This window comes from Mauremys mutica, chromosome 10 (assembly GCF_020497125.1).
Source record: "Mauremys mutica isolate MM-2020 ecotype Southern chromosome 10, ASM2049712v1, whole genome shotgun sequence".
Taxonomy (NCBI): domain Eukaryota; kingdom Metazoa; phylum Chordata; order Testudines; family Geoemydidae; genus Mauremys; species Mauremys mutica.
The window spans coordinates 82,205,795-82,226,860 of NC_059081.1; the positions used below are offsets into that span (position 1 = coordinate 82,205,795).

Here is a 21,066-nt window from a genome sequence, read left to right on the forward strand (position 1 = left end):
TTTGGAGGACTAGAGTGGTAGCATCAGGATAAGCTGAAGCATGAATGCAGATCTGTTGTTGTTGAGGGGGAGATAATGTTGAGTGCTGGGTAGTCAAATTCAGTGTGAATTATTTGAATGCAGTTCCCTCTTACTGTAGAACTGGGATAATTGCAGCCCAGGTTTCAGATTAGTAGGTCATTCCAGTCTCCCTTCATTAATTTTATTGGAGGGAAGTCAGGACTTAGGTCTTTTTTTTTTTTTTTTTTAAAGTCCTCCAAAACCCAACCCTTGCTGAAGCTGTCTTTATAAGCAAGAAAGGGCATAACATTATTATTGTTTTGTAGTTTATTCTTTAGAGTTTAAGGTGGTTTGAAATTTTAAGCTTCCATAAGACTTTGTCAGCTTAGCACTTACCTTGCTGTAAGTGCTTAGCCACCTTTTATCCTGAAGACAGTTTAAGCAGTGAAGGCACCCCAAAGCTAAAGAAGTTACAAACACCCACAACCTTCTTACTGATTTTAGTTTTGAGTTGACCTAGAGAGAACTATCTTCACATACACATCTTTAAATCTTCATATCATAAATAAATTTAACCAATTTTCTCCAGATTTGGAATATTTCTTTTATTTTATGAATATTGTAAACAACTAAAATGTGAAGTTTATAATTTCTGCCATTTGAAAGTTTATATCTAAGCAAAAATTTTTTAAAAGGTGGGCAAAATATTTTAATATTTCAGTATTCAGTATGAATGGATGAGCTAATTTTGTACATACATTCAGTGGGTTTTTAACTATAAACAAGTGAGGAAAGTTTCAACCTAATAATTTGAGAAAGTTATATGAGTAACTCACAGAGGGTGAGGGGGAAAGAGGGTTGGAATGGAAACACTTTCAAAATTGCAGCCATGATTATAGTTACAAATGCTTTAATAGACACTGATTTCTTTAATGAAAGACAACTGAATAATTCTAGACAAAAAGTTTTAACTCCATAATCAAGGCTTAGTTGAGTTTTGACTTAAAGAAAGGATTCAGCAGCTCTGACTTCATGTATGAAAAATAGTGTGTCCTTCCCTAAATTTATGAGTACAGGATGCATTTTATGAAGATTTACAAATTGACTAGTTTGAATTTCAAAGAGGATGAAGCTAGGCTGTTCTCAGTGGTGGCAGATGACAGAACAAGGAGCAGTGGTCTCAAGTTGCAGTGGGGGAGGTCTAGGTTGGCTATTAGGAAACACTATTTCACTAGGAGGGTGGTGAAACACTGGAATGGGTTACCTAGGGAGGTGGTGGAATCTCCATCCTTAGAAGTTTTAAAGGCCCAGCTTGCCAAAGCCCTGGCTGGGATGATTTAGTTGGGGTTGGTCCTGCTTTGAGCAGGGGGTTGGACTAGATGACCTCCTGAGGTCTCTTCCAACCCTGATCTTCTATGATTATTTGATTCTATGAATTTAAAAAATAAATAAATGACTCCTTTAAGAGATTTGGTACTCTGTGTAAGGTCTTTTTGTCCTAATACTATCTTAATGGAGTAATGCAGATTTTACATCCTTCCCATGTAGTTAAAACCCACTGAAATCTTGTAGGTAAGCTACATTTGAAGAACTTCTTTTTGAAGTAATGGTCAATTTTATCCATTATTTTTCATAACTGACAGTTTCTCCTTCAGCAGAGGTCAAGAAAATAGTTCTGCTTGAAAAAATTCTATGAAAAACTGTCCATTTTCAAAATGGCTGACATCTCCTATAACTGTCAATAATACTGAGGCCACACTGCCATCAGAAAAAAATAATCCATGCCTCCATTCACTGTATTGTCACAATGCTCTCTTTCACCTCCTGAGAGCACAGAAGGCCTGTTATATTAATTTCAATAGAATAAACAGGCCCAGAGAGTCAAAGGTATTCACATGACCCTGTCAGTGTACAATATTAAACAGTTATACAAGGCCTGGGATACAGAGACTTGACTTGCTTAGTCTTATGGCACACACACTATTAATAAAAGGTTAAAAAATTCAGAAAAGGAGAAACTGTTAAAACATTTGAAATGTAAAGTGCAAAGGAAGCCTTTTGTTTTAACAATATTCCCTTTAGTTGTAGAGAGGTTTTAGAAGAACCCTCAACCTCTTGTGAAAGTCTGTCTTTGATGAGATTAAAGAAGGTGAAAACTGTCCTTTGGGGGGGGGGAGGTTGGGGGAAGAAAAATATTCAGATGGGCTGGAGCTGTTGTTTCTGTTGCTGAAGTCCGTCCCTATTTCCTACAAGGTAAACACAGAGTGAGAGAGAAGAGAACAGCAAAGATAGCAAAGCTTTGGGCAGCTGCAGAATGGCATAACCACTGCTGATAAAATTTGTGGATGACACACAGATTGGTGGAACGATAAATGATGATCAGGCAGTCACAGATCCATCTGGATTGCTTGGTAAACTGAACCCATTCAAACAAAGGGCATTTTAATATAGCCAAGTGAAAGGAACAAAGAATGAAGACCATACTTACAGAATGTGGAGACTGTATCCTGGAAAGCAGTGGGTCATACTGGACAAACAACTGAACATGAGCTCCTAGTTCAAAGCTGTGGAGAAAAGGGCAAATGTGGTCCTTGGATGTTTAAACAGTGGAACCATGAGCAGGAGTAGGGAGGTGATTTTATCTCTGTATAAGGCATTTGTGAGATAGATACTGGTCTACTGTGTACAGTTCTGGTTTCCACATTTTAAAAAGGATGTTGAAAAATTGGAGAGGGTGCAGCAAAGAGCTGCAAAAATTATTCTAGGGTTGGAGAAAATGCCTTACAGTGAGAGACTTAAAAGAGTTCAGTCTGCTTTTAGCTTATCAAAAAGATTGAGAGAGGACTTGATTAGAATTTAAGTACCTTTACGGGGAGAAAATACTGAGTATTAAAAGACTCTTTAAACTAACAGAGAAAGGCATGGCTCAAGAACCACTGTCTGGAAGCTGAAGCGAGACAAATTCATGTCGGAAATGAGGCACGGATTTTTAGCAGAGAGGGTGACTAACCATTGGAGCAAACAAATAGAAATGGTGGAGTCTCCATCTCTTTATGCGTTCACGTAATAAGTGGATGCCTTTCTGGAAGTCCTTCAAATGAGCTCCCTATGTGGATTCCAACCATGGGTATGCATGTGCACCATGCACTGGAGCAGGAACTGTTCATAGTAGTGTCCATTGACCCACACGTGCATCGACCAGATGATGTGTCCGAGGCTTTAAGAGGCTCTGCTGGTTGAAGCTGCTCTAATTCCTTCTTACTGCCGCATGGTCACAGTCGGAACCCCTATTCCTTGGGGCTTTTAGCTTGCTAAGAGAACTGTTCTTTGATCATTGTCTGTAGATGGTTTTTCTAGTTGTATATAGTTGTCCATTAGTTCGTTACTTTAAGTCTCCTTTTTTGGACTTCTCCCCTTGCGGGGCTCCTCCCCAGCCCAGGGACAATACCCCGGCAAGCTGGGTTTAAATATTGTGCTTTATTCCCACACTCCTTCTCTGTGAGTGTTGAGCACCAACGTTGCCTCTACTGTTTGGGTGAAGCTCGTATTGCTACCCACTTCTCCATCTGCCGCTCTTTCCCGGCTCGGACTTGAGACGCTAGGGATCTTCACCTTCACAAGTTCCTTACGGAGGAGGCAATGTGCTCACACGCACAACTGGATCTGGCACTGACGCATCTGGCGGAGTGCCACTCGTCCCAGTGGTGAGCACCGTTTTGGGCCCTTCCTAGCCAGCACCAGTGGCACGACCGCAACTGCCCAACACCCACCATGCTCACAGGAAGCACAGCCATGGGCAAAAAGGTGTCTTTCCGATGGGGACTGCCTCTAAATGCAGCATTGCCTCCCCAAGCTGTGCTAGGCCGGGTGAGAAGTTGTGCGTTAACCTGGATGCTCCAGCACTGAAGAAGTCCCGATCAGAGCATAAGAGGTTACTAGTGGAGTTCCTCAGGGATCAGTTTTGGGACCAATCTTATTTAAACTTTTTATTACTGACCTTGGCACAAAAAGTGGGAATGCGCTAATAAAGTTTGCGGATGACACAAAGCTGGGAGGTATTGCCAATGCAGAGAAGGACCGGGATATCATACAGGAAGATCTGGATGACCTTGTAAACTGGAGTAATAGTCATAGGATGAAATTTAATAGTGAAAAGTGCAAGGTCATGCATTTAGGGATTAATAACAAGAACTATTGTTATAAGCTGGGGACACATCAGTTGAAAGTAACAGAGGAGGAGAAGAACCTCGGAGTATTGATTGATCACAGGATGACTATGAGCCGCCAATGTGATATGGCCGTTAATAAAGCGAATGCGGTTTTAGGATGCATCAGGCGAGGTATTTCCAGCAAAGATAAGGAGGTGTTAGTACCGTTATACAAGGCACTGGTGAGACCTCATCTGGAATACTGTGTGCAGTTCTGGTCTCCCATGTTTAAAAAGGATGAATTCAAACTGGAACAGGTTCAGAGAAGGGCCACTAGGATGATCCAAGGAATGAAAAACCTATTTTATGAAAGGAGACTCAAAGAGCTTGGCTTGTTTAGCCTAACCTAAGATGGTTATGGGGGGATATGATTGCTCTTTATAAATAAATCAGAGGGATACATATTAGGGAGGGAGAGGAATTATTTAAGCTTAGTACCAATGTGGACACAAGAACAAATGGATATAAACTGGACACTAGGAAGTTTAGACTTGAAATTAGATGAAGGTTTCTAACCATTAGAGAAGTGAAGTTCTGGAACAGCCTTTCAAGGGGAGTAGTGGGGGCAAAAGACATATCTGGCTTTAAGACTAAGCTTGATAAGTTTATGGAGGGGATGGTATGATGGGATAGACTAATTTTGGCAATTAATTTGGCAATTGATCTTTGATTATCAGCAGGTAAGTATGCCCAGTGGTCTGTGATGGGATGTTAGATGGGGTGGGATCTGAGTTACTACAGAGAATTCTTTCCTGGGTGCTGGCTGGTGGTTCTTGCCCACATGCTTAGGGTTTAACTGATCGCCATATTTGGGGTCGGGAAGGAATTTTCCTCCAGGGCAGATTGGCAGAGGCCCTGGAGGTTTTTCGCCTTCCTCTGCAACATGGGGCACAGGTCACTTGCTGGAGGATTCTCTGCAGCTTGAGGTCTTCAAACCACAATTTGGGGACTTCAATAACTCAGACATAGGTTAGGGGTTTGTTACAGGAGTGGATGGGTGAGATTCTGTGGCCTGCATTGTGCAGGATTTCAGACTAGATGATCATAATGGTCCCTTCTGACCTTAGTCTATGAGTCTAAGTCGAAGCACTGTGCTCCATTGGCCCTGCCACTTTAACTCCTGGTCCCATCCACTCCACTGGGACCATCTGGACTTGCATGCCTGGTCCCTGCATACATTGGGGCACTTGTCTCCTCTCGTGTCAGTGGTTGAACTGATGTTGCCATATGCCGGCTCTCCTCCATGCTCTGGGACTCGTCACTTCCAGACTGCTGTGTCCCGCAGATGAGCCGCTTCTCCAGCAACCTGCTCCCCTCTCTCTCTCTCTCTGCTGGGCCCTTCTACAGAGGAACCATTTGCTCTTGGACTGTCCAGCTTTGTTTCATCCAAGACTGATGGTGAGGCAGTCCCGACGGCTCTGCCCCTACCGGACCTGCCTTCAGCCTCCGAGTGATCCTCTAAGGCAGACTACGCCTTCATGCCCGCATGGTCGTATAGCTTGGACCCACAGCGCCACCCATATCAACCGATGTATGCTCCGCTGGTCGACCCATGCTTCCACTATCTGCAGGCATCGCCGATGACTGGTGATCTCTATGCTTGGCCATACTGGGCCACTTGGGACCCCTACCGTGACCATGGGGGGCAACCATGCCCTCATCATCGCTGTCCCCTATGCACACAGTCCCTCCCTCTGTCTATGAGGAGCCCCAGGATGTTCTGGTACTGCTGGCACTTACGGTACCGGTGGTACCATCAGACCCACCAGTCCCTATTTGCACCTCTTCCTCCCTGGACAATGCACTTATTCTATCCTTACTCTCTCTGCCCTCCCCCCCCCCCCGACGGCCACCTGAAATACCAGGATCTGCTTCAACGGATGGCTACAGCCTTCAGCCTGCCCATAGAAGACATACAGGACCCCCAGAGCCAGTTTCTGGGTATATTACACCCCCCCCCCGGGCCTTTCCTTACCTCCCTGCCTATTCACAAGGCCATTTTACAACTGGCCTAGATGGTCTGGCACACCCGGGCCTCTTGTGCCCCTATTCGCAAGGGGATAGAGCATCGTTATTTCATGCACTACAAAGGGGCAGGCTTTCTGTTTACACACTCGCCACTGAACTCTCTTTAGTCCACACGGTGACTGAGCGCAGCCCGCAACAGCATTTTAAATCTATCCCCCTCACCCGGATCACGCCGCCAAAATGCTGGACCTGCTGGGCTGCAAGGTCTGCTTTTCTGTGGGTCTCCAATTCTGCATAGCCAGCTAGCAGGCCATCCTGGCCAAGTGTGACTTCCTCTCATACTTTGAAGCTTGCAGAATTCCAAGACTTCCTCCTTCCAGAGAAGCAGCAGGACTTCCAACACCTTCTGGACGAAAGCAATTTGGTCACCAAGGTGGTTCTCCAGGCAGCGGTTGATTCTGCTGATACTGCGTCCCTCTCTCTGGCCTCGGGGTTTGTCCTCCGCCGTGATTCCTGGCTGCAATGTAGTGGGTTTCCAAAGGAGGTCCAGACTACACTCGAGGACCTCTCCTTTGACGACAGCAAACTATTTAGTGAAAAAATTGATGAATCCTTGCACTCCCTTAAGGACTCGTGCCACCCTTCAGTCATTGAGTATACATACCCTAGCCCCAACACACAGGCAACAGAGGTTGACCTTCAGACCCTACCCTTGAGCCACTTACCAGCCCTATCCTCAATGTCCATTGGAACTGTCTTGGCATCACCTGTGCTCACAGTGATCCCGCTTTTCCGCTCCTGCTGCTCCTGCCACTTCTGCCTTCCTGCAACGTTCCTCCAAGTAGTCCTTTTGACTCCTTCCCCGAGAAGTGTGAACTTCCAGTCACCCTCCAGGTTGTTTTCGGGGGTCGTCTTGCCCTCTTTGGTTACAACTGGGGTGCGATTACCACCGATCTCTGGCTGCTGGACATTGTTCATTGGGGTACCACAGAATTTCTCTCCTTTCCACCCTGTCACCCAACCTGGGGACCTCCCGGAGATACCTCCCAATACCATCTTCTCCAAGAGGAAGCAGGTGCCCTCCTCCAGAATTGTGCCATAGAACCTGTTCCAAAGTGCTACCACAGCCATGGTTTCTGTTCTCTTTACTTTCTCGTACTGAAGAAGGGAGGTGGTCTCCATCCCATTTTGGACCTCTGGTTGTTCAATAAATTTATCCACAGACTCCATTTTCGGATGGTCATGCTCCCCCTTCATCATACCTTCTCTTCCCCCTTGAGCCTGGTTCATGGCTCTCAATATGAAGGATGCATATTTCCATATAGACATCCACCCCACTCATTGCAAATTCCTCCGCTTCATGGTAGGGAGTTCCTACTAGCAATTCCAGGTCCTTCCCTTTGGGATTGCTACTGCCCCCTGCATATTTACAAAGGTTTTCGCCATCATGGCAGTCCACATGCGTCTCCTGGGTCACTCTGTATTTCCCTACCTTGGCTTCTTGTGGCACCATTCTGGGCCCACCTCTTCACCATTATCTGGACCCTACACATCCTCCTCAACACCTCCATGACCCCACTCTCCACTCCCTATTTCATCTCTGGTGCACGCCATGCTGGGACCTCTTCCAGCACCGGAGAAACACAAGCTTCCCCACTTTTGCTCTAGGGACACCCTCGGACTGGGTTCCCAGGGCAACACCCTTCTGATCCCGTGGATCACTGACTTCCGCTATGCCTTTCCCCCCATCCCCTTGCTTCCCCAAGTCCTGCTCTAGGTACACCATGACCAGGCAACAATCATTCTAATTGTCCCTTCCTGGCCTCACCAGTATTGTTACATGGATCTCCTTCACCTTTCAACTCGCCCTTTGATCCGTCTTTCAGTCCTCTTGGATCTCCTCACGCAAGCTCATGGTCGTCTGGGTCACCCCAACGCAGGCCCTCTCCATCTCATGGCCTGGTATTTGGATGGAGTTAGTGCGTCGACAAGTTCTTCTCTGCCCCCCTCTGTGACATCCTTACGCATAGCCCATGCCTATCCACTCAGGCCTGCTACCAGGTCAAGTGGTGTTGTTTTATTACACGGGCGTGCTGCCACCATCACCCCATTGACTCTGTCTCTATTCCTTTTCTATTCTATTTCCTTTTCCTACCTCCTTCACCTACACCAGTCGAACTTCACCAACTCCTCCATCTGCATCTACCTGGCAGCGCTTAGTGCTTTTCTTCCCCCCTGTGGATGTGTTCTGTCTTCTCTCACCCAACCACATCCTGCTTCCTTCATGGCCATCTCAATGCTTTCCCCACTGTGTATAAACCTACCCCCTCTTGGGACCTTAATCTCATTCTCTCCGCCTTAACCTTAACTCACCCTTTGAACCACTCACAATCTGCTCCCTTGCCCACTTTTCCATGAAAGTAATCTTCTTGATGGCCATCACATCCATGAGGTAAGTTAACAAACTGCGGACCCGCCATTCACCATCTTCCTCCGTCTCCATCCCAAGTTCCTTCCCAAGGTGGCCCCCCCATTTCACCTCAGCCAGTGCGTGCATCTCTCAGTCTTTTCCTGTAAACTGAATGCCTCCTCCTGTGAGTGTGCGTTCCACATTTTAGATGTTCGCTGGGCATTGGCATTGGCCTTTTATCTCCAACACACCCGCGCCTTCCAAGTGTCTCCTCGACTCTTCTTCGCCGTTGCAGAGTGCTGCCGGAGTCGCACTCTCTCTTCACAGTGACTCTCCAAGTGGATCTCTTGCTGCATCACAGACTTCTATACGCTCTCCCATGTCTTCCTTCTCTCCCTCCCCCCCACCCCCAAGTCACAGTACTCTCTACCCGGGCATATGCTGTGATATCAACTTCCTTGTGGTTGTTCCCTGGAATGACATTTGTAGGGCGCCCACCTCACACCTTTTCCACCCATTATGCCATTGCCCTGTCTTGGCATTGAATGCTGCTGTCGGTCCTTCGGACTGTGTCTTCTGGTGAGCCCTCACGCCTGCCTCCACGCTGAGCACTGCTCGCTACTTTCCCACATTTGGAGTCCACATAGGACTGTCATTTGAAGAAGAAGAGAAGGTTACTTACTGTATCTGGAGGTTCTTTGAGATGTGTGATCCCTGTCTGGATTCTAATCCCACCCTCCATCCCCTTTGCTTTAGACTCCTCTGCTTCCTGGTATGGGGGAACTAGAGCATTGTCGACCCTCACAGCCTTTTAAAGCCTTGGACGCAGTTGACACATGTGCGGGTCAGTGGTCACTACTATGTACAGTTCCGGCTCTGGTGCATGGCGTGAATGTGTACCCACGTTTGGAATCCAGATAGGGACCACACATTACAGAATTTGACATCAGTTGGCTGTAATTTGAGATGAAGTGATCCCCTCTATGTGTGTGCGTATGTGTTTGTGCGGTATTTTTATTCTGAATGAAAGGCCTATATAAGTGTGTGTTAAAGTTAAATAAGCAGAAGAGCTAATTTGATTTGAAATAGTGTATGGTATACCATTTGAAAAAAAGTTGGCAACTTTAATAAATTGAGTCTCAAACCTTTTGAGAAGTAGTGATTTGAGATTGTTGTAAGTTAATATTTGAGCAATTTAAACTTAGAAATTATGTGCATTTCAAATTTGATTCCACACTAAACTAAAATATCCATACTTGGTGGATACAATTTTAGTTCAAAATTACATGGTGTTTTTTTAATTCAAACTATAAACCATATTTATATTGAAATTATTTATGAAGCTAGTAGACATTCTGCTTAGTCTTCAGTGCCCTCAAGTGGTTACCTTTCATTTAGCACCTGTTGAAGTGTGTGTAAATGACGGTAGTCTGTTTTTATAGCATGCTTGTATATGGGGTTATAATATGCACCACAGCATTTCATATTCTTTTTCACTTAAATGTTGTTTGCAAAATGAAGTGTACAGATACTGGACAGCTGACTGAGGAGACATCCTTTAGCCCGTGGGGTTGGCAGGCTGGTGTCTGTCATGTCCTACCCCTGCCAACAGCCACCCCCTGCTGTGCTGTGTGTGCTGCAGAGTCAGAGGGGCTGTGACTCACTCCACAGCACAGTGAGGTGGCAGTGGCCAGCAGAAGTGGAGCACACAACTGCTACCGCACTGACCCCGTAGGCAGGAGAAGGAAAGCAGATCTGGCCTGAACCTAGGAGGGGAAGGTTGTTTTCTGACCCGGCCTGAATCCAGCACTTAAAGTTGGGTCCCACTGGATTCAGGTCAGGTTGTGCAGGGCTCTATTGTCTCTTCTCTTTCTTTCCATTTAAAATATCCCTTCCTAACTAACCCCCTCACCTCCAAAAATAAATTGTGGAACTAACATGACGTTAGCCATCATATTATTTACTCTGTCTGTGTTTTACCCCTTTGCCCACCCTCTGTTTGTCATGTTTATTTAGACTGTAAGCTATCTGGGGCAGGGGCTGTCTGTCCCTTTGTATGTACCAAATACAGTGGAGCCCCATTCTTTGTTTATGGCAATAAACTTGTCTGATATAATTATGCTTCTGTAACTACCTGTGTGGACACTCTTATTCCAGAGTGGAGTGCCTTTTTCTCATTTCATTTGTCACTTTAAAAGCACTATAAATTAATCTGGAAAAAAGGTACTCTTACTCTGTAAGAAGTGTGTTCACATAGGTAGTTATGCTGGTGTAACTGCAGCATATAATTATACGAGTATAGTTATGCCTTTACATTTCAGCATGCAGGCATACGCTAAAGTCTGCAGTGTTGAGTAATATGGTCAGTCTTTATATGACTAACCTGAACCCTGTCATGGTTGTAGGATTAATTTTTCTGACTTTGCACTCCACGGCTAGTGCTATATTTAGGTTTGGCAGAATTCAATTTTTATAATATTGATGTTTATTTTTAAGTATTCTATTTTTATCATAACGTTTACAGTTGTGGGGAATTTAATGGTAGTAGATGTTGACATTCAGAAAGTTAAAGTTTTATAACTGTTAGAACACAAATGATCAACATCAGATGTCAAAATATACAAGGTAAATATCCTTTAATCAAACTCCAAATTATCAAACATCATTTTTCTTATCTTGCCTATATGTAAATTTCAGTTATAATTGATGGAAATATTTTTTCATAGATTTGTGTGTATATATGGGGAAATAAATATTAGTAAATAATCTATGGATAAAAATCTAAACCTTCCAGGCCAAGCTATATTTTAGGATATCTATCATAACCATTTGAGATGTAAACCTTCTATACTTTATTAACTTCTCTGTGTAGCACATAGTTAACTTACAAATCAATTTTGTTTTCTACATCTTTAAGTTACGATGGTAATGTGAAATTTGATTGCAGTGTCAACAAGGTTGTGATGACACAGTTAAATAGATTGCAATCCAAAAATTTTCAGCTCACTTACAAACTTGTAATTTTATTAAATCAGTTTCCCCGCAACAAAACAGAAATGAAAGATAGAAGGAAATAAGTATGCTCTGTTAGTTACATGAGACTGAAGCTTACATCAGAATGAAGATTTTACTCGTCTCTTGGACAGGGAGGAATCAGACCTTGTTCATAGAATGGGAGATGACATCAGTTCGACAGGTGAGGTTTCCCTCCCTCTCCCAGCAGGGTCAACCAAAGTAGTGTTTAGATAGTGGCAGAGATGCATCCAAGATTGCTAGGGCACATTGTCAAAGCCCAATGGACACCATGGTCTGAGGTCAGGTGACTTGACACCCTTTAGCTTTGCAACTTCAATGGAAAATAAGAAAAGGGCCAGATGCAAAAGTAAGTCAACAAAAGCCCCTCCACCTCCTAGCCTCCGCCTAACACTTTTCATCATGAAAGTTTCTTGTGACTTTTCTTTTCAATAGCTCTAACACTTCCATTGTTTGCAGCAAGCCTTTGAAATTTGCCCAGGGGTGTGGGGTGGTGGTGAGGGAGGAGCAGCTAGGGATATGGCTTTTGCTAATTGCAGGTAAATCCATTCAGTTCTAGAGCTCAGTGCATGCACCATTCCCCAGTACCTCACTGCAGCATTCCACTAGCCCCATCTTGACAAGCAAAGGGTTGTTCCCCCCCCCCCCATCATGTTAGTTCAGTGAATTGGGTTAACATAGTATCATAGAAATGTAGGGCTGGAAGGGACCTTGAAGTAATCAAGTCAAGCCCCCTGCATTGTGGCAGGACCAAGTAAACCTCGACCATCTCTGTTTTTGAAACTTTATTATTGTTTTTATTTAAAATATAAACATATAATGAAAAAAATGTAAATATATGCACAATATGGAAATACCATATGAATAACAAAATTCAGTCTTCATTATTTGTAAAACATCCAATCTGTTTTTAAAAATTCCAGAGATGGGGATTCCGCAGCCTTCCTTGGAAACATCTTACAGAGCTTAACTACCGATAGAGTTAGAAAGCTTTTCCTATTATCTAACCTAAATCTTCCTTGCTGGAGATTAAGCCTATTATTTCTTGTCCTACCTTCACTGGACATAGTGGACAATCGATCACTGTCCTCTTTATAACAGCTCCTCACATATTTGAAGACTGCAATCCGGTTCCCTTTCAGTCTTCTTTTCTCAAGACTAAACATCCTCAGATTTTTTTGGGTTTTCCTTACAGGTCAGATTTTCTAAACTTTTTATCATTTTTGTTGCTCTTCTCTGGGCTCTCTCCAGTTTGTCCACATCTTTCCTAAGGTGTAGTGCCCAGCACTGGACACAGCACTCCAGGGGAGGCCTCACCAATAGTGAGTAGACAATTACTTCCTGTGTCTTACATACAACACCTGTTAATACACCCCAGAATATTAGCCTTTTTTGCTTCTGCATTACATTGTTGACTTATCCACCTCTACCTCGATATAACGCTGTCCTCGGGAGCCAAAAAATCTTACTGCGTTATAGGTGAAACTGCGTTATATTGAACTTGATTTGATCTGTGGGAGCGCGCAGCCCTGCCCCCCCGGAGCGCTGGTTTACCACGTTATATCCGAATTCGTGTTATATCGGGTGGCGTTACAATGGGGTAGAGATGTATTCAATTTGAGATCCATTATAACCTCCAGATCCATTTCAGCAGTTCAACCGTGAAGGTAGCTACCCCCGAGTTTGTAGCTGTGCATTTGATTTTTCCCTCCTAAGTGTAATAATTTGCATGTTGATTTTAGACCAAATCTCTTATTTGTCAAGGACATTTTGAATTCTAATCCTGTCCTCCTAAGTGCTTGCAACCCCTCCTAGTTTGATGCCATTTGCAAACTTTATAAGCATACTCTCCGTTCCATTGTCCAAGTCATTAGTGAAGAATACTGGACCCTGGACTGACTCCTCTGGGTCCTCACTAGATATATCCTCTCAGTTTGACAGTGAACCACAGATAACTACTCTTAGAGTATCATCTTTCAACCAGTTGTGCACCCATCTTATACTAATTTTATCGAGACCACATTTCCCTGGTTTGCTTATGAGAATATCATGTGGAACTGTGTCAAAAGCCTTATTAAAATTAATATATCACATCAACTGGTTCTCCCATCTACTAGGCCAGTAACCCTGTAAAAGAAGGAAGTGAGGCTGGCATGGCATGATTTGTTCTTGGGAATCCATGCTAGCAATTCCTTATAACCCTATTATCCTCCAGGTGCTTACAAATTGATTAAGTTCCAATAACTTTCCAGATACTGAAGTTAGGCTGACTGGTTGTCACTGTGCTTTCGTGGGTCACAACTGAGAATACCAAATTCAGAACAAGCTGCTGGGAAAAAGAGCAGACACACCCCAAAACTCGTGGTTCATCTTCCATGAGATGTACCAAACCAGCAAGAAAAGTAAACTTTTGTCTCACCATACTGGCTAACAAGAAGTCAGAAATGCAGCCTCCTTAGGTATTCCAGTCCTGGATTCAACACGCAGACACTAGACTTAATGATGAGTGGTTACTGAAAACCAATTTAATCAAACAAAAGTTTCTTCTGATCCCAAAGGGCCAGCCATATACCCAGGTCACTATACAACTCAGAGCTTACCCAATAATCACACTGTTGCCAATCCTTTAGTATCTTAAAATCTAAAGGTTTATTTATAAAAAGAAAGAAAGAAAGAGAAAGGTGAGAGTTAAAATTGGTTAAAGGAATCAAACACATACAATAATTGCAAAGTTCTTGGATCAGGCTTATAGCAGTGATGGAATAAACTGCGGTCTTGTTAAGTCTCTGGCTGATTCCAAATCATTGGAAGGTCCTTAGTCCCTTGGTTAGAATGCTCCCATTAGTACAAGTTCATCATAGTCCAGAGGTTTGAGCAGGAAAGAGGCAAAATGGAGATGCTTCAAGGGCTGTTTGTAGTTTCTGCCAATTGAAGGGAATCCCATTGTTCTCACTGTGGAAAGTTACAGGTAACAAGATGGTGTTTGGTGTCACAGGGGCAAGTCACAAGTCCATGCATGCTTTGCTTAGTCATAGTAGAAGCCATCACCCATACTTTAGTTAGAATGTTCACAGGAAAATCCATTAAGCTTAGGTAGGCGTCTTCCATGGTCCATTCTGAGTCAAGTGTTCTTTGATGGGCCATTCAACTCAACTAGTTCCTTCACAGTGTGCTGGCTAAATACCTTGTTGGTGTAACCACATGAACAAACATTTGCTAGACAGGTACATAGTTAATATTTATAACCTGAGATACAAAAATGATACATGCATACAAATAGGATAATCATATTCAGCAACTCATAACCTTTCCATAGACACCTTACTTGACATACTTTGTACAAGATTTGTCGCAATTATATAACAGTGGTAGCAACGATCTACATGGTCATATTTTAATCAGATAATGTAACACTGGTCTATTATTCCCTGGGTTCTCTTTGTTCCCCCTTTTAAAGATAAGTACTGTGTTAGCCCTTCTCCAGGAGTTCTCAAAGATAATTACTAATGGTTCTGAGATTGCTTCAGACTTGAATACATCTCACTTATCTAATATTCTTTAATCTGTTCTTTCCCTATTTTGGCTGGTGTTCCTTTCCTTGTTAATATTAATTGTGTTAAGTATCTGGTCACCATTAACATTTTCAGTGAAGACTGAAGCAAAATAGATATTTAAACCCCTCAGCTTTCTTAATGTCATCAGTTATTAGCTCTCCTTTCCTGCTAAGTAGAGGATCTATACTTTAATTCATCTTTCTCTTGCTTGTAATGTATTTAAAGAACCTCTTCTTAATACCTTTTATGTCCTTTGAATGATTGTGAGGCAAAAACAGATTATAAAGAAAATATTAATATGTCAGGTGAGCGTCCGTGTTTGTATTTGGGAGTAGCTGACCAACTTTTTTGTGGGACAACAGAGAATTTTTTGCTGATCAAGCTTTTTTGGCAAGGGATTGAGTTGCCAGAATGTGGCACAAATATTTTTGAAAAATTTGAATTAAATACTTTTAATATTTTTTAAAGTTTAAAATGTATATAAAATTAAAAACATAAAGGATCTTATGAAACAGTTCCAGGCATGAAATCCCTATTGCCTGATTCTGATCCTATATATTTATGTAGTCAAGTATCAGAGGGGTAGCTGTGTTAGTCTGGTTCTGTAGAAGCAGCAAAGAATCCTGTGGCACGTTATAGACTAACAGACGTTTTGCAGCATGAGCTTTCGTGGGTGAATACCCACTTCTTGGGATGCTTGCATCCGAAGATGTGGTTTTTCACCCACGAAAGCTCATGCTGCAGTATGCTTTCGTGGGTGAATACCCACTTCTTGGGATGCTTGCATCCGAAGAAGTGGGTATTCACCCACGAAAGCTCATGCTGCAAAACGTCTGTTAGTCTATAAGGTGCCACAGGATTCTTTGCTGCTTCTATATTTATGTAAGCATCTATGGCGGGAAGTAGCTTATATACTTTATAAATGTTAAATTGTTTTAAATTTAGACTAGATTCTTAGCAACTGTATATCAGGTTAGCTCCACTGAAATCAAGGGAAGCTACATTAAATGACAACAGCTGAAAATATGGAATAAATTTCTAAATATTAAAAAAATAACATTTTCTTAAGAAAGGACACCAGAAATATGTGACAACCCAGTATTGGAAACTATAATTTTATATAACAATCGGAACTGTCAGAAGAAAAAATGTTTGTTTAAAAGCAAGGTTCCACTGAGATGTTTGAATTCAAGATAAAGTATTTTCTGTGAACTAAAGACAAAAGAGTCAAATATATGTGTGCAAAATCAACTGAGCTTTGTGTCTATGGGACTATTTGGGGTGGGGAGGGGATTGATGAAGGGGCACAGGAAATGGCTGATAAATCTAATCCAGTGTTCACTGAAGTAAATGGAAATCTCACTGACTTCAGTGAATGTTAGACTTGGCTTTGTCTCCATGTCACTTACTTCCTTGCATCATCATCTGGGGAATATCCTTAAGATATTCTGTCACTTCAACTGTGCTTGTATCTTCCAATGATTCTGAACATCATGAAGTGTTTTAAAAAAAATCAGATGTGAATTAACCAGACTGTGGGTTTGTCTACCTGGGGACACTCAGGAAAATTAACCCAGATTAATTTTTAAAGTGGATTAGTTAAACTACATTAAACCCCAGTGTGAATGCTCTTATTTGGAATTTAAATGCCCTTAATTTGGTTTAGTTTAATTGACTGAATTAAAGCTAAACCAATTTAAGGCCACTTGAATTCTGAATAAGAGTATCCACACAGGATTTTTATGTGGTTTAACTAATCCATTTTAAATTCACACCTTTCATTAATTCAGATTAATTTTCCTAAGTGTCCTCATAGAGACAAGCCCTGAGTTAATGTAATATTTAAAAAAATGGCTCTTGCCTTTAATTTATTTTAAGTGATCTTATGTAGTGCAGCATCTCCCTCTTATGGACAAAACTAGCATTAGAAATATTATTCTAGTTTATGAATAAGAAAAGAAATTAAACTTGCTTAGTAGAAAAACATTTATCCGAATACCGAAGAGGTGATGTTCAAATTGTACTTCTGCAGCAATACATAATTTCTGAATTCTTGATTGCACAGCTGTTTAACCACAAACATTACTGTGGAAATAGTTTCTATGGTTTATAGAATCACAGAAGATTAGGGTTGGAAGAGACCTGCTCAAAGCAGGACCAACTCCAGCCTGGCGATCCCCACAGCCATTTTGGAATTTGTCAACATAAACAGAAAAAATATTTTTAGGCACAGATGCAAGTATTAAGATCCAACTAGATTTTTATTCTGTATAGGTGACAGTCCTGCGGGCTTCATTTTTCTAGGTTATTTTGGTGGTTAAAGTTAAATATAGCTTGCAGTTGTGTGCCCTGGTGGGCCAGATTCTCTTCTGCACTCTTATGTTAGATGCAGGAGAGCATGAGTGGATCTGTTAGATGGCCAGTTATAGCTCCCTCATTCTCTGCCCAGCCCTGGCTGCAGGTTACAGTACCCTCAGGAAAAAAAACAGGAGTACTTGTGGCACCTTAAAGACTAACAAATTTATTTAAGCATGAGCTTTCGTGAGCTACAGCTCACTTCTTCGGATGCATAGAATGGAACACACAGACAGGGGATATTTATACATACAGAGAACATGAAAAGGTGGAAGTATGCATACCAACAGGCAGAGTCTAATCAATTGAGATGAGCTATCATTAGCAGGAGGAAAAAAACTTTTTGAAGTGATAATTAAGATGGCCCATAGAAGGTGTGAGGAGAACTTAACATAGGGAAATAGATTCAATTGGTGTAATGACCCAACCATTCCCATTCCCAATCATTACACCAATTGAATCTATTTCCCTATGTTAAGTTCTCCTCACACCTTCTATGGGCCATCTTAATTATCACTTCAAAAAGTTTTTTTCCTCCTGCTAATGATAGCTCATCTCAATTGATTAGACTCTGCCTGTTGGTATGCATACTTCCACCTTTTCATGTTCTCTGTATGTATAAATATCCCCTGTCTGTGTGTTCCATTCTATGCATCCGAAGAAGTGAGCTGTAGCTCACGAAAGCTCATGCTTAAATAAATTTGTTAGTCTTTAAGGTGCCACAAGTACTCCTGTTTTTTTTGCGGATACAGACTAACACGGCTGCTACTCTGAAACCTGTCAGTACCCTCAGGGGCTGCTCTAAACTGTGCCAGCTGATAGGCATTCCAAGAGGTTCTCCCCCAGCTGGGGATTTCCAGAGCGAATTGTGCCTCTACTGGTGCTGTTCCTAGTCCCCTCCCTGCGCCTGAGGGCTGCGCAGTAGTTGGCTCTGGTAGCTGTGTCTGCTGTGCGGACTCCTTAGCTGGCAGCTTGTGGCCAGTCTCCCTCCCTTTGTGCAGCTAATAATTGTATGTTGCCACCTCAGACTGTACTTAGTGATTATGGGCCAAATCACCACCAAAGCAGCTGTGTCCCTTTATGGACAAAAAGTTGCCATTTACTAAATGGAATGTGTTTATTATTGGAAGAATCTAAGTGTGGTTGTGTTTTGTTTTGTAGGTTGCAGGACCAGCACGGGCTTCTAAGAGTTGAAGAGGTAAGCAGTCAGTGAGCCAAAATTATTACTGAGAGGTTGTGTGGTTTCTAATTGATATACATTCAAGTTTTTTATGGAAGAAAATTTGTGTGTACACAGAATGAATTCTTCTGTTTTAAAAAAAAGTATTAAAAAATCAAACATTTAAAACACTTGTTTATAAATTCATTGAAGATTTAAAAGGTACAACTTTTTAATGTATAAAACCAAAAACAAATGTTTCAGTACAATAAAATCCTGAATCAGGACTGAAAATAAGAAACATGATCCTGAAATACCTGATATCTCTATCAAGTGAAACTGCGTTTTAAAAATGTACTAGTTCACTTAGTCCTGATCCTGCAGATCAGTGTTTATCTCATAAATAACTCTTATTCACACATTGACTATAATGAAATTACTTGTGAGAGCAAGGACTTCTCCTGTAAGAGAGGTTTGAAAGATTTGGGCCCTAGTTTGGTACAGTATATTATAGCAATTAGCATCAGAATAGTCAGTGCAAATGATTTTGGAAGATTTAGTGGTAAACTTGTGACATAATCAATGTTTTTTGTTTTGTTTATGAACTAGAGGCCCCATCCTGCAACCTTTTCATCATAGAAATAAGACCTGTTAGCCTACTGTAACGGGTACCAATTGTACCCACTGTAGTAATGTTTTAAGTCAGTTTGCATTCTAGTGACTTGTTTGAATACTTTTTTGTTGGTTAAAAAACATTCACCTTTCAGGCTGAAATTTTCCAAGCAAGGTCTGTGGCTGAAGGTGAATATTTTCATTAGTGTTTGAGAAAAATCCCATTAGCAGTTCTTCTGGTATGGGAAAATAGACAAAATACTCTTTCAGTTACACCATTCTGTCCTTTTTGCTGTTCTTTTAATAGTAAGCCTCTATCCTTCAAAACCACTTAAATATATATTAATACGGTTCTACTCAATTTGCGATATTGTGGAAATTACAAATCTCGCAATATTAAGCTTTGACTGCAATTTTGACTGCGGGAGTCCCGGCTATCAGCTCTGGGCAGCTAAGAGCTGGAGTCCCCACTGTCAGCTTTTCCAAATTACTGCAAATAATAAGGGTCATTATTATTTTTCCGCAGTTTTCCATGTCTTGCCTGCAACTCAGCTGCAATTATTTGACAATCGTCCTGCGATTCAAGTAGGGCCTTAGATATTAATTCAACTGAAATACTTAAACTACCCTTATTTACACAGCAATACTTGGCTGTAGCTAGTTTATATTTTTTTCCCAAAGTAATACAATAAAATGCCAACAATACTCACCCAAAGATCCAGAATATTCTGGTTTCCTGGCTGAAATGGTATGTCATCCTTGGCTACAGCAGCACACTTTCAAAATGTTGTTTTCTTGGTTCCAAGCCCTACATCTCTATTTTTTCCATCTGGCAGTATATTGGGGGTCAAGAATTGGCAGAGGTCTTTCATGTAATTAAAGGCTGTGTGGTAATATGCAAAGACTTGTATGCAATCTTAACTTTAGCTTTCCTGACTTCTGTGTACTTAATTTTAATGCTTTAACATAATTTTTTAAATGGAATCCTGAGAGTGGTGTTAATTATATGCAATGTGATTGTGTTAATTGTCCTTTTTAATTTTATATATATATATATATATATATATATATATATAACCTTCCCTTTAAGAGACAATTTAGCTAGAAGCAGTCTTTTCAGATTCAGGTTTTTTTGAACATATTACTATAGAAATAAGTTTAAGACATTTTAGGGAAAAAATAAAATTTTAGAGCTTTTTTTCACTCATTGGAGCATTACAACTGAAATACAGTTGTGTATCTAGTCTGTAACATTAGAGGGTGCTGTTGGATTGCACTTCTGTATTTCAGGATTTTAACAAAACATGCTCTGTAGTCTATCATTTACAGTACTAAATCAGTGGGTTTACTGTACAGTTCAGGTATTCTAGATTAGTGACATGAGAATTTGTTTTACAGTGCAAATCTTATTTGGTCTATTACAATGTTTAGCATTGTACTAACTTACTGTAGTAAGACTGCATAGATCTGGAGTCAAGTGAGCTGGCTGACTAGAATAGCAGGAAGGTTGGTGCTGGTGTAGTGTAATGAAACATATGAAACCATTTTCCTTTATTCTGTTGTGAAAAAGTGATGGAACACTTGGTTAAATAACTCAGTCTTGGATTACCGGTATATTGGTCCCTTTGACGTTGGTTATTATCGTATTTAACCCATTATCGTAGTTGGTTTAACTTTGGTGGGAATGAATAGAAGCAAGATAGTAGTGGCTGAACATGCAAGTGAGAGTGAAACTTATTGATTTGTGGAGATATACGCCTCTACCTT

The 21,066-nt window shown here is 41.6% G+C and overlaps 1 protein-coding gene across 4 annotated transcripts in view; it reads left to right on the forward strand.

The window, feature by feature from the left end:
- Nucleotides 1–21,066, forward strand: part of ADARB1 (adenosine deaminase RNA specific B1) — a 271,564-nt gene that overhangs the window by 70,470 nt on the left and 180,028 nt on the right. For all 4 annotated transcript variants that reach the window (XM_045032826.1, XM_045032829.1, XM_045032828.1 and 1 more), the window contains exon 2: nucleotides 18,690–18,726. The gene's annotated coding sequence lies outside the window, so the exon portion shown is untranslated. The remainder of the gene's footprint in view (nucleotides 1–18,689; nucleotides 18,727–21,066) is intronic.